Source organism: Schistocerca serialis, chromosome 2 (genome assembly GCF_023864345.2).
Source record: "Schistocerca serialis cubense isolate TAMUIC-IGC-003099 chromosome 2, iqSchSeri2.2, whole genome shotgun sequence".
Taxonomy (NCBI): Eukaryota; Metazoa; Arthropoda; class Insecta; order Orthoptera; family Acrididae; genus Schistocerca; species Schistocerca serialis.
Genome location: NC_064639.1, coordinates 506,735,417 through 506,749,424, shown reverse-complemented (window position 1 = coordinate 506,749,424; position 14,008 = coordinate 506,735,417).

Genomic DNA, 14,008 nt, shown 5'->3' with positions numbered 1-14,008 from the left:
ACTTGTTACACCATGCTGTCTATCGACATTGCTCTAATGCTCATTTCACTCTTAGATCCTCAGCGCTTTGTTTCTGAAGTAAGAAGATTCGGTCACCGAATTGGCATACGCCACAATCACGTCATTCGAACATTCGGCTGCCATCATCAGCCGCGAAAGATCGAAATTCTGCCTCGTAGTAATCGTCGACAGTCAACAACACAAGCTCATGAGTGTTAGTTACAAATTATGGTTCGTATGCACTCTGACGAAATTGCGACGGTAGCGCGCACTTTCTTTCTGCAGTCAACTGTGGGGATTGTTTAGAGCCACCCAGTAAGCAGGCGTCTCCACACGATACGCTGTACTCCAGGCGGCCATAACACAGAACAACTCAAAAGCCCTACTACCTTGTGTGAAGAACATGGGTAACAATAACTGTAATGTAACCTGACTCGGTGGTGTCAGTTTCCCTTCAGTGACGAGAGCAGGATTTGTTAGACCCCTGATGATCGTTGTAAAAAAGTGTAGAGGTGGCCAGGTGCATAGGCACACCTCAGGCAAGCAGTTCCACGATTTCAGCAGGGTTGGGAATCATCATATATTTTGGTCCGCCATCACGTACCTGCTTTCGGACGCCTGTCATCACTTTCGAGTAGAGTGCTGTATCCGGATACAATCCACAGCATTGGCCAGCGCTATAGGCAACATTTCGGTGATGAGTTCGTCTTTCACACCTGTAAACACGTTTCTCCAGAAGGCAACATTTCTGCGATGGTTTTTTGTGGTTATTGTTTTTTTTTAATTTAAATAAAGTTATTTACTTAAGGCCTCAGATCGAAGCTGCAGTGTCAGAATGTTCACCCATGTTGTTAGATTTTCTAAAATACACGTACATAGGGTTATTTCTGGGAATATGCACTTACGGAAAATTGTTAGAACAGGTATGTGATGTAGAGTGTTAAAGAGCTTTATGGTGACACTTGACTAAAGTTAGGTACAACGTATCAGGATATATCCAGTAGCATCGAGGAATTGTTAATTTGTTTGGCACTGGGGGGAAGAGGGAAGAGTGAGTGAGTAAGTCTGTGCGCTTGTTAGGAGTGGATTGACAAGGGGGGGGGGGAGAAGATGGAAGATAGGGGTGAATTGTAGAGTGAGACCAAGGCATGAACACAGTAGGAAGCTCAGGTGACCGTAGATAGGTTGCAGTAGTTAGGCAGAACCGAAGGCACTGCATAGGACATACTGTCATGGAGAGCTGCATTAAGACAGTCTTTGGACTTAAGAATAACAGCAGTCACTACCGGACTAGTTGAGTTGAGCTACAAAATTAATTTCTGTCAAACTAAAACTGACACCGGCCACCGCTGTGACAATGAATGACGCTCCTTGAGCGCTATCGAATCCTCTTGAGATGTCTACGATACAGTAACTAAATTAGCCGTCGGAAGTGGCACAAGGGTAATGAAATTGAATATATAATTTACAACCAATTAAGTACAGGGACACAAATACACGCTACAGCAATTGATAAGATTAGCACATACTAGTAAGAACACAGCTTCATATTTATCGAGTCACCTTTTCTTGAGATAATTACACATTTATGGAACATAAGGACGAATATTTAATTACAGGCACCATAGAAAAGGCAAGGAAGAATCTTTTCAGTATATCTGCAGTCAGTTTTACACAAGTTTCTTTTACAGTTCAAAAAAATCACGTTGAATGAGAACACGTAGAATTTACATCATTTGGTGTGGGAAAATTATGTTGTTGACACCATTTTTATAAGCACATCTAAACTAAACTCCGTCCGGACAGGTCTCGGAAGAGCCAACGGTACTGGCGACCGACCGCCGTGTCATCCTCAGCCTATAGGTGTCACTGGATACAGTCATGTAGGGGCATGTGGTCGGCACACTACTCTGCCAGTCGTTGTCAGTTTTCACGACCGGAACCGCTACTTCTCATTCAAGTAGCTCCTCGATTTGCCTCACAAGGGCTGAGTGCACCCCGCTCGCCAACAGCGCTCGGCAGACCAAACTGTCACCCATCATGGTGCAAGCCGGGCACGACAGCGCTTAACTTCGGTGGTCTGACAGAAACCGGTGTTGCCACTGCGGTAAGGCCGTTGGCTTATTAACACATCAATGTGCTTATTTTCGTGTATTTTGATATACTATTAGTTCTATAGCTTAAGTTATGTAAAATAAACTGCTCACTGGTGCAGTTAAAAGAACAGAGGCTCTCCATAAGAGTTTGTACGAATCAGATAGAACAGAACAGTGTAACGAGTGTTGGTTAGAGGAACTTTGCGAGTCTGAGTGCCGATGAAGTGCACCTGTTAGCTTCACGTTGTGTAATCTGGTTATGTATTTTAATGTTCTAAAACAAAAGTCAAGCTGTATTACTTCTGTAACAGGTGTATTTCCAGGCAATACTCACGGTTACGAACTAATCAAGTATTTCTTCGTAAAAATGCCTATCTTAATATAGCGCATGCGTCGATCGATGCGGGAAAACATCAACAAAAATGATTCAAATGTCTCTGAGCACTATAGGACTTAACATCTGACGTCATCAGTCCCCTAGAACTTAGAACTACTTAAACCTAACTAACCTAAGGACATCACACACACCCATGCCCGAGGCAGGATTCGAACCTTCAACCGTAGCGGTCGCGCGGTTCTGGACTGAAGCGCCTAGAACCGCATGGCCACACCGGCCGGTGAAAACATCAACAGCTTACTTACCTCTCAACCAAAAATTTAAGACAGCACACGTATGCCTTCCACACATTAATCAACAGTAAGATCGACATAAACAAATAAATAAGCCAATAACACAACACAAAAGAAATAATATGTTAAAAGAATATTGAAACATGGTGTATATCTTTCAATAGGCAATCTGAGCATGCATTATATAAATAAAAAGAAAACTGACATTTTGGGCATAACGTTGGATGGACCACGATATACTCACTCGTTCGGATCTCAACATGGTGATGTGCCATTTGATATAGTCTACAGAAAGCACAACAGTCATTAGCTTCGAGTACGCTAACACACGTCAGAATCGCGGTCTGTCTTATGATTCCCGCTATCGATAGTCACCGCACACAGTTCTTTGTTTGGCGCTGTTACTAGTACAGAACTGGTCACGATTTACAGGTAAGTCTTAGCGTTTGCAGCAGCATGGGCTATCGCGTATGGACTTTGATTTATTTCTGAATATTCACATTGAGACAAACATTTGACCACGGTGTTTTGAACTTACAGACTGGAATGTGTGAAGCTACTTCGCGCTTAGAAAGTGTTCTAGCAACGCACTTGCAGTGTTACCGGGGCTTAAATAAGTTGAACATTTGATGACTATTATTAACGTGTATCTTATAGATTATTCATCCCAGTTTTCACGCAATCGAGCAGCTGTGTCCGCTCGCCAATTATTGTTTCATGGACATAAGCTGTCACCTAACGTTAATATTAATACAAATCACCACACCTGTATTAAGTTACACTTATTACGTCACTACAGGTTCCATTCAATTAACATCATCAGCTGATACTGCCTGTTGTCGACACAATTCCTCAAAGAACTGTCCTGGTATTATGGCTCAAGCTGTCATCAACACTGCTCAAAAACATGTTGCAATACACGCATATCTGTGAACATGTGTGGTGTTAGATAAAAGGGAAGCAGGTGAAAGGTACTTGTTTTATTACGATTGACAGTAGTACAGATTGTCGTAGATGTCTGGGGGTAATCAGTGGGATAACTTGAGCAGAGTTAGCAGGTAATCGTTCCTGTCCTATGTGAGTATATCAATATCTTCCCTCATCAGGCATCCCAACCATTCTGTTATAATTTTAAATCCTTCGTCAAAGCTAAGTGCAATGGCCGTACCAAGTTGTATCTACAGACAATGAAGTGTTTAAGCCCTGATTGATAATAGAGAGATCTTAATAAAAAAAAAATTGTTCAAATGGCTCTGAGCACTATGGGACTTAACTTCTGAGGTCATCAGTCCCTTAGAACTTAGAACTACTTAAACCTAACTAACCTAAGGACATCACGCACACCCATGCCCGAGGCAGGATTCGAACCTGCGACCGTAGCGATCTCGCGGTTCCAGACTGTAGCGCCTAGAACCGCTCGGCCACCCCGGCCGGCTAGATCTTAATCCAACTACACGCATTAGTACTGGGAAACTGGTAATTTTAAAGGAGCATTGCAAAATAAAGCGTTTATTTACATTTTCATGTCCAGTTGACATGGACTTTGACAGTAAACGAACGTAAAGTGAGTTCATTTAATTGTCCCGTACACATTCACAGCTGAGTGAAACGAAGTGGGAGAAAAATCAGCATGGGGTGTACTGTGTGCACGGAGGGAACGGGGACAATGTTGGAGGGGATGTTACTCAGGCAAATACGAGACTCGCTCCGTTAAAGGAAAATATGAGACACGAAAGCGAACACTGATATTTTAGCAATTAAAACTCCAGAGCATGTACGAAACAAACTAAGGGAGTTGAAGCTCCGCTAATTAAAGCATCCGCAGTTAATAACAGGATGGACTATTCTGGGACAAAGTAGTTCTGAAAGAACAAATCGTACACTCACACGAGCTGAAACCAAGATTCTAAATCTTCTCATAATTTGTCATAGAAAGGAGGAAAGGTGAAAGTGCTGTTGAAGCTATCAGTTACTTCGCAGTCCATAACTCATAGCTAGCCACACTTGTAAGTACTTGTTTCTTACTATTTCAGCGTGCTGGCTGGAACAGTTTTGGACGGCAGCGACCCCTGTGGTCTTCCATCGCTCATCTACTACATTTGACATGAATCTACTTTGTGAAGCACACCAAATTTTTTCTGAGAACATTAGCATTGAATTATCTCCAAGCTTTTATCTCACCATACATTGCAATGAAATTATTCTTCATAATTTCTATAATTTCCCGATTTAATTACACATATATCTTCACTGCACTTTCAGCGTCCCACAAAGCTAACACGACCGCCGTCCTTGCGTCGCCAAAGGTACCTGTCTTTACTACAGCGGCCAAGATGCCACCTTGCACGCGTTTTTCGCAATCGACACCGACCAATCCTCTGTCACGCTTTTCTGCGCGACAGTACAGGCCTATCAGATCCCGAGAAGAGCTCATAGGAATACATCTTCTTTGGAGCCCTTTTGCCGAGACAAAGCTAACAGGAACTTCTAGAAACTTCTCCCGAGGAATCGGGCGGACCAATGAAACGCCTCACCTGCAAATTTCGCTATTGTGTTACGAAACCTAACGGTACCTCCCTGCGTTCCCTCACCAGGGCAGAGCAGACACAAGAAAAACTCAGCTAAACGTACATACTCATGCACTACAGTGAACCGACACACAACTGAGATTTGCTGATCCGAAGGGACACTAAAAAATTAAAAATAAAACGCAGGTTAAGCGGACACTTCCTTTGGGTATCGATATTACTCCACAGCAATGAACACAGGTGAAAAACATAATATGATACCAAGTTCAATTAATCGATCGTAGAATCAATTTAAAGAGGTACGAAAGCAACGTTCATCTTACACAGCGAATGAAAGAATGATCCTTACGAAACTAAGAAGTGCGTTAAACAGCATCCGGACGTTGATCGTCTTAGGCGTGCCGTTTTTTCCAAGTTTTACAAAATATTTTGCCAAGTGTCAGTGCCCTACTCTCTGTGAAAGCACAGAAAGTGAATGACTAGTGTCTGGGTTTCACGTGATGGTTCTGGCGTACGTCCGTTACGGAGGACTGGAAAGCCCTCAGACTTTGGGTGAACTCCGTACTGTCTTCCTAGTCGTGCACTCAAAACGACCTCTGATACCTCCACACTCCAACACCTCTAACGACTGCACCAACATCAACATTTAGCCACCATATCTTGATACCTAAATTTTCGAACTTCTGACTTGGTTTAACTGATATGGTAAACTTTCGATCTGTACATCGGCGTGAATCTGTTGATCACGTAATTCTGTTCACATGTAATGTACTCTGTAGTACTTTTTCTGTGTAACCTGCCGAACATAACTTTAACAGTCCGTCTTCTACGTTAGCATCCACAACACTATTTTTACACACATCTTTCTTTTCCTGGACTAGATACACTTTCATTAGTGAAGACGTAGTGATGACAGTGAACTGTGACCACCTCCATTGAGTTGAAAGTAAAACACCATTTAGATCACTTGTTTTGTACCCAGTTTCGCCCTCTTTTAAGGTCATCCTCATTGTCATTAATTACCAATTACCGCGAGGCGCAATTCGTCAACTGGCTGGATTTTAGTTCTAACCATTAACTTTTTGTGTTAAGTCAGCTGCTGAGATTATCGAAATTATTGTAAAAAGTCATGTTGTCTGCGGAACTATTTTCGAAACTGTTGTATATATTGGCGTCTCCGAGAGGATTTCAAAAAGTAAGTTACGAGAGTAATCACAAAAGTAAGGTCTCCAATTTTTTTATAAGCACATAGACCTGTTTATTTGTGCAATGGTTTACATCAGTTTACAGCTTGAACATTTAGCAATTTTTCGAAACAATCACCATTTCTGTCGATGCATTTCTGTAGGAGCTGTTGCAGTTTTTGTACGCCCATGTCATACTAGCTCGCCGCCATGTTGTTCAGAAAATTATTAACCTCTTCTTTCACCTCGTCGTCGGAGCTGAATCGCTGGGACCACAATTAACGCTGACAGGTACTGTGAGACTCTGAAAAAACTCAAACGGGCAATTCACAACCGGAGAAGAGGAATGTTGAGCAAGGGCGTACACATTCTCCTGACAACGCTCGCCCACACATCACTCGGCAAACCGTTGCTGTTCTGCAACAGTTTCAGTGGAACATAATCACCCACCCACCCTATAGTCCTGACTTGGCGCCCAGTCACCATCACCTGTTCCCTAGGTTAAAAGAACGTTTGGCCGGAAAGCGATTCATGATATATTTAAAAAAAATAGGATGATTTATTCAAGAGAATGAGTTTCACAAATTGAGCAGGAAATTAATGCTTTGGTCTACATTTGTCTCTTATACAAGCAGTTATTCGGCTTGGCATTGATTCTTGGATGTCCTCCTGAGATATAACGTGCAAAATTATGTCCAATTGAGCAGTTAGATCGTCAAAATCCCGAGCTGATTGCAGGGCCCTGCCCAACTGCAGAAGGATCCGCGACCTCTCTGGTCAAGATGGGGCTAAGAAAGGCGAAGAAAAGCAGCAGAAACTCTCACCGTGTGTCGCCGGGCATTATCTTGCTAAAATGTAAGTTCAGGATGGCTTGCCATGTAGGGCAACTAAACGGGGCGTAGAATATCGTCGACGTGCCGCTGTGCCGTGGATGACAACCAAAGGGGTCCTGCTATCCAAAGCAACGGCACCACAGACCGTCACCAGGCCGTATGGCGAGCGGGAAGCACGTTGGTATCCCACTGCTGTCCGGGGCGGCACTCATCTCTGATTTCCACTCCACTCAATGAGATACCAGGGCGAAGACGACGAGAGTGTCTATTGTTTATTGTCTTCGTGCTTGCCAAACCCTGTCCTGAGCAGCAAGGTCATCGGATCTCTCCCCAACTGAGAGCGTTTGGAGCATTATGGGCAGGGCTCTGCAGCCAGCTCGGGATTTTGATGATCTAACGCATCAATTGTACACAATTTAGCAAAAAAAAAAATGGTGCAAACGGCTCTGAGCACTATGGGACTCAAGTTCTGAGGTCATTAGTCCCGTAGAACTTAGAACTAGTCAAACCTAACTAACCTAAGGACATCACACACATCCATGCCCGAGGCAGGATTCGAACCTGCGACCGTAGCGGTCTCGCAGTTCCAGACTGCAGCGCCTAGAATTAAGCACGTAGATTTTTTCATTCCAATCATGTGCAAACAAGTAATGTGTTTCTAGCGTAATATTGTATCGTACTATCTAAATTCAGATGCCACGAGAGTGCACGGGAGCTCTCCAGCACATAAAGTGTTATAAACTATGTGATCAAAAGTATCCGGACATCGCCAAAAACATGTTTTTCGTATTAGGTGCATTATGCTGCCACCTACTGCCAGGTACTCCATATCAACGACCTCGGTAGTCATTAGACATCGTGAGAGAGCAGAATGGGCCGCTCCGCGGAACACACGGACTTCGAATGTGGTCAGGTGACTGGGTGTCACTTGTGTCATACGTCTGTACGCGAGATTTCCACACTCCTAAACATCCCTAGATCCACTGTTTCCGATGTGATAGTGAAGTGGAAACGTGAAGAGACACGTACAGACCAAAAAAGTACAGGCCGACTACGTCTGTTGACTGACATAGACCGCCGACAGTTGAAAAGGGTCGTAATGTGTAATAGGCAGACATCTATCCAAGCCACCACACAGGAATTCCAACTGTATCAGGATCCACTGCAAGTGCTATGACAGTTAGGCGGGAAGTGAGAAAACTTTTTCATGGTCGAGCGGCTGCTTATAAACCATACATCAAACCGGTAAATGTCAAACGACACCTCGCTTGGTATAAGAAGCGTAAACATTGGACGATTGAACAGTGGAAAAACGTTGTGTGGAGTGACGAATCACGCTACAGAATCTGGCGATCCGACGGTAGTGTGTGAGTATGGCGAATGTCCAGTGAACGTCATCTGCCAGCGTGTGTAGTGCCAGCAGCAAAATTCGGAGGCGGTCGTGTCATGGTGTGGTCGTGTTTTTCATGGAGGGGGCTTGCACACCTTGTTGTTTTGCGTGGCACTATCACAGCAAAGGCCTACACTGATGTTTTAAGCACCTTCTTGCTTCACACTGTTGAAGAACAATTCGGGGATGGCGACTGCATCTTTCAACACGATCGAGCACATGTTCATAATGCCAGGCCTGTGGCTGAGTGGTTACACGACAATAACATCCCTGTAATGAACTGGCCTGCACAGAGTCCTTACCTGAATCCTATAGAACACCTTTTCGATGTTTTGGAACGCCGACTTCGTGCCACGCCTCAGCGGCCGACATCGATACCTCTTCTCAGTACAGCACTCCGTCAAGAATGGGCTGCCATTCCCCAAGAAACCTTCCAGCGCCTGATTGAACGTATGCCTGCAAGAGTGGAAGCTGTCATAAAGGCTAAAGGTGGGCCAACACCATATTGAATTCCAGCATTACCGATGAAGGGCGCTACGATCTTGTAAGTCATTTGCAGCTAGGTGTACAGACACTTTTGATTACATAGTATATAATTGTGAAAAGCAGAACTGACACGGCAGTCGATTTTTTTTGGTGTAATTCTATGACTGCTTGTTTGGTTTTAGCTTTGGAGGAAAAACCTCGCTTCTGAGTTAAAACTCTGGCCTGCTATATAGGATAACAACATCTTGTCTATAACTCAGATCGTTTGGTCTCTAAACTATTACCTCCAGTTACGCTGATCCAGGTCTATATAGTATGAAACGCGAGAGTTTAGACTCTATAACTCACTTAAAATAGCAAATTTGTAAGGATGCAGATGTAGATCGTTTTTGAAAATGTCTCCACACGACGATCTCTTAATTTCCATTTGCACAGATAAACGATACTGAGATTTGTTCGGACTTTATCCCAGGCTTCTCTTCACTCTAGCGGTGTTTTCTGGTTTACGAACCCGTTTCTGATAGTTACGGTTTTTGTTCACTGCAGAGTCCGTTTTGCGCCATTCTCCCACTGCGTTCTGCACTGCAGACTTTACTGGAGCATTTACCAAAACATCTCCAAACTTAACCTCTTGTGCAAACACTTCCACACACGTTTTCCTCTAATTGTGCTTCGCACAACACGTGACAATGAGCTCGCTCTCAGCCTGCCGGTGTGACCGAGAGGTTCTAGGCGCTTCAGTCCGGAACCACGGGGCAGCTACGATCGCAGGTTTGTATCCTGCCTAGGGCATGGATGTGTGTGCTGTCCTTAGGTTAGTTAGGTTTTAGTAGTTCTAAATCTAGGGGACTGATGACCTCAGATGTTAAGTCCATAGTGCTTAGAGCCATTTGAACAATTTAAGCTCGCGCTCTTTTATCGTGAGCACCATTTTATGTTGCATTCAAGTGGCCACTAAACTCCTCTCACTCACTCAAAAACGGAATGACACGGTAATGTATTCCGTACAGAGCATACGGGAAATGCACAAGGGCAGACATGTGACAGAAATTATTCCTGCATCGAAATCACGGTTACCAACATTTTCTGCGGTGGGCAGATCTCCAGGTCATTAACCAAGCTCATTTGCGCGTCAGTTTCAGCAATATTTTCCCATCCGCTTTATTTTCCCCATCTGGCTACTACTACAGAGCGCTTTACTAAAAAGAACTGACGAATCCTTCGAAATTTTCTAGAAGTAGGCAGGCGTACTATTATTGTTTTCATGGGACTCCACAGTCATATAACAACAACCACATACATTTACTGAGCGGCATATAAGAAAGAGAAAAAGTCTTTATTTGAGAGCGTGCATATCGTAATACTTTATTGTTTACTGAATCTGTTTTCTGAAGAGCATCGACATTTTAGCTAGGAGCTCGCAGATACATGTTGTTACACAACAACAATAAGCCTTTTCAAATTAGGTTTTGGGTTTGGTTCAAATTGCTCTGAGCACTATGGGACTTAACTTCTCAGGTCATCAGTACCCTAGAACTTAGAACTACTTAAACCTAACTAACCTCAGGACATCACACACATCCATGCCCGAGGCAGAATTCGAACCTGCGACCGTAGCGGTCGCGCGGTTCCAAGCTGTAGCGCCTAGAACCGCTCTGCCACTCCGGCCGGCTTTTGGGTTTATTGCACAAACTGTAGGTATCAGTTTATTGGACAGAATGTTAATACTTTGTACAATGTGTACTTTTTACATTTGTGCCGACGGTAAACAATATTCAAGTCGCTACCAGCATGAGAAATACATGGCCCATTCACATTAATGTTAGTTAGTTAGTTACTTCCATGTTCGATGGATCATTTTTGCCTGATAAATCATCATGATGTGGAACGAGTCATTTTACATTCATATTGAAAATTAATTTGTACATCTATTTGTACTCTAAACACCACCATATTATTATTATTTTTTCCCAAAATGAAAAGATGGTGTACAGACGGAGTTAGAAATTCCTACCCACCACCTGCTACACATTACAAACACGGAAATTCTTTTACAAATTACAAACATAGAATTTTTTTTACGGAATAGAAGGAGTTGTCAACGAGAAACATTTCCAGTTTATCTTCAAATTTTACCTTGCTTTCTGTTAGACATTTTATATCGCTGAGTAAGTGGTCAAAATTTTTTGTTGCAGGGTTGTGCACCCCTTATTGTGCTTAATGTTGAGCAATGAATGTCATTTTTCTTCTTGTGTTGTAATTATATACCTCATTATTCCTTTTGAACTGTAATGGATTATTTACAACAAACTTCATGAGGGACTAAATATACTGTGAAGCAGTAGTCAGAATGCCCAACTCGTTAAACAGATGTCTACAAGGTCATTGCGGGTGAGGACCACATATTATTCTTATAGCACGTTTTTGGGCAATGAAGTCCTTTCCTAAAGATGAGTTACCCCAGAACATTATTCCATATGGAATTACTGAATGAAAATAAGCAAAATAGTTATGTCAGCTTACTGATTTCGCTCTCCCCAAAATTTGCTATGATTCTAATTGTTAACGTGGCTGAACTAAGGGGTTCCAAAACGTGTTTTTTCCAATTTAAATTCTCATCAATATTGACACCTAAGAATTTAGAAGTTTCCATCCTGTGTGTTATATCATTAGCATGTGTTACACTTATCACTGGTGCAATACCTCCAGAGGAGCAGAACTGTTCGTGATAAGTCAAGATGAGACCATTCGCAGAAAACCAGTCAATGATACTTTTGAGAACTTTGTTCACCATTTCTTCCATTTATGTATGTATACTGGGAGTGATTACAATACTGGTGTCGTCTGCAAGAAGAACTAATTCTGCTTATTGTACATTATACGGTAGATCATTTACATATATGACAAGCAGTAGTGGGCCTAAGATTGAGCCTTAGGCAGCCCCCTACGTAATTTCTTCCCTGTCAGAATTATGTCCGTGGATTCTGTTGGTTGAATTACTACTAAATACAGCTTTCTGCATTCTTTTGGTTGGCTGTGACATGATCCATTGGTTGGCTATACCACCAATCCCATAAAACATCAATTTATCTAGGAGTATACTATGATTCACACAATAAAATGAGTTGGACAGGTCACAGAAACTACCTGCCGCTGCTATTTTGTTATTTAATGCTTGTAATATCTGGTGTGACCATCGCCTATTTTCGGCGTCAACCCATAGACGGTAGGTGGCAGTACTAGCAACGGAAGGTGTGCAAAGCGTGTCGGGGAGAGGAGAGGACGCGGAAAAAAGTGCAGTCGTTCTCTCAATGCGGAAATGGAGCAATTTATCTGACGTCCAAAAGGGGATAATCATTGGCTTTCGGGCCATGCTTATAAATTATTCGCGTGCCGCCGAGGTTAAACTATACCGTGTATGACAAATGGCGCTATCCAGAACCGCGGCCGAGGCAACTGCGATGCACCCCGCGGCATAGATGACAGTGGTGAACGACGGCTGTGGAGATGTGTGCGGGGGGAAAGACGTCCAGCTGTTGAGCAACACACCGCCCAGACGAACCAAGGGACTGCAAACAGTGCCTCGTCAACGACTGTTCAGTGAACGTTGCTGCGTTGTTGCGACTGTTCATCGGCGTCAAAGGCTGGAAATTTCACGAGAATACCGCAAGTGGTCGTCCAATGAGTGGCGACAAGTCATCGTCTCAGAAGATTCACGTTTTCCGCTTGTAATGGTTCTTTATTTACTGTAACCTCCCCACAAAATTTTAAAAGAAAAAAAAGACAATACTTAATAGAAATGGGAGCCGAGTGTAACCTCCCCACAAAAATTTACATGAATGACAATATTATTTAAGAATACTAATGGACATTGCGCTATGCGTAACCTGCGCACAATGAAATGTACTGACAATGGGAACAAAAATGTGAAATTCGCAATCTGACTCAAATATAAATTCCTCACGAAAAATTAAAGTCCATTCAGTGATAAGAAAATTCAATTAAACCGAAACATCGGTCTTTGGCCCTGTGTAAAACAATCATAATTAAAGTCTTACCTCAGAATAACTGGATGTCAAATTTCTGCTCTTATTTCTGCGCACGGCTTGGAGGAACTGCATTGCAAACAATAATATTCCTTTTTTCTGTGGATTTACTGAAATTTTTCTTCAAAAGAAGTGGAATGAAACGGGAAGTGCAACGAAATCTTTAGTTCAATAAAAAATAAAATTTTTTGAAAAATGCTTTTGAAATCAAAATTATTATTGGGGGACTTGTTAGAGATTGATTACAATAAATAAGTTTTACATTGTCTAATGATTATATTAATTAACAGTGTACCTCATTCAGCATCTTGACCAGTGTTGCCGACCGCCTACATCACACAACCGCACTGGGCTGCTACTACTGACCGACCGCTCTGCATGACGACTACTAGCGTACTGCACTGCACGACTACACAGAGCTACAGACTCGCAACGACTGCTAACAGAGAACTGAGAACCGCTCGCAACACTCGCGCGGTCAAGCGCAAACTCTCTGGTCACAGATGCTACAATGCCTCGCCATCGCTGCTATGTTACATACGTGTTTCATAACCCTCCACTGGGGGGGCAAAAATTTGGCAGCGATGGTGAGTCATTTGGACTTGCCAAGCGCGGCAAAATTTTTCTTTAATTAACAAAATTCTTCAACTTACAGAATATTTAACCGTTGTGTACACGCACTAAGTACAAAATATATCAGACAAAGACAAAATGTGAGTACAAAACATAGTAGCAAATCAGAAAAATGTATATACAAATTATTTGACAGATAACAAAGTGCACAGGCACTGAAAAAATTCTTTAGCATATTCAGA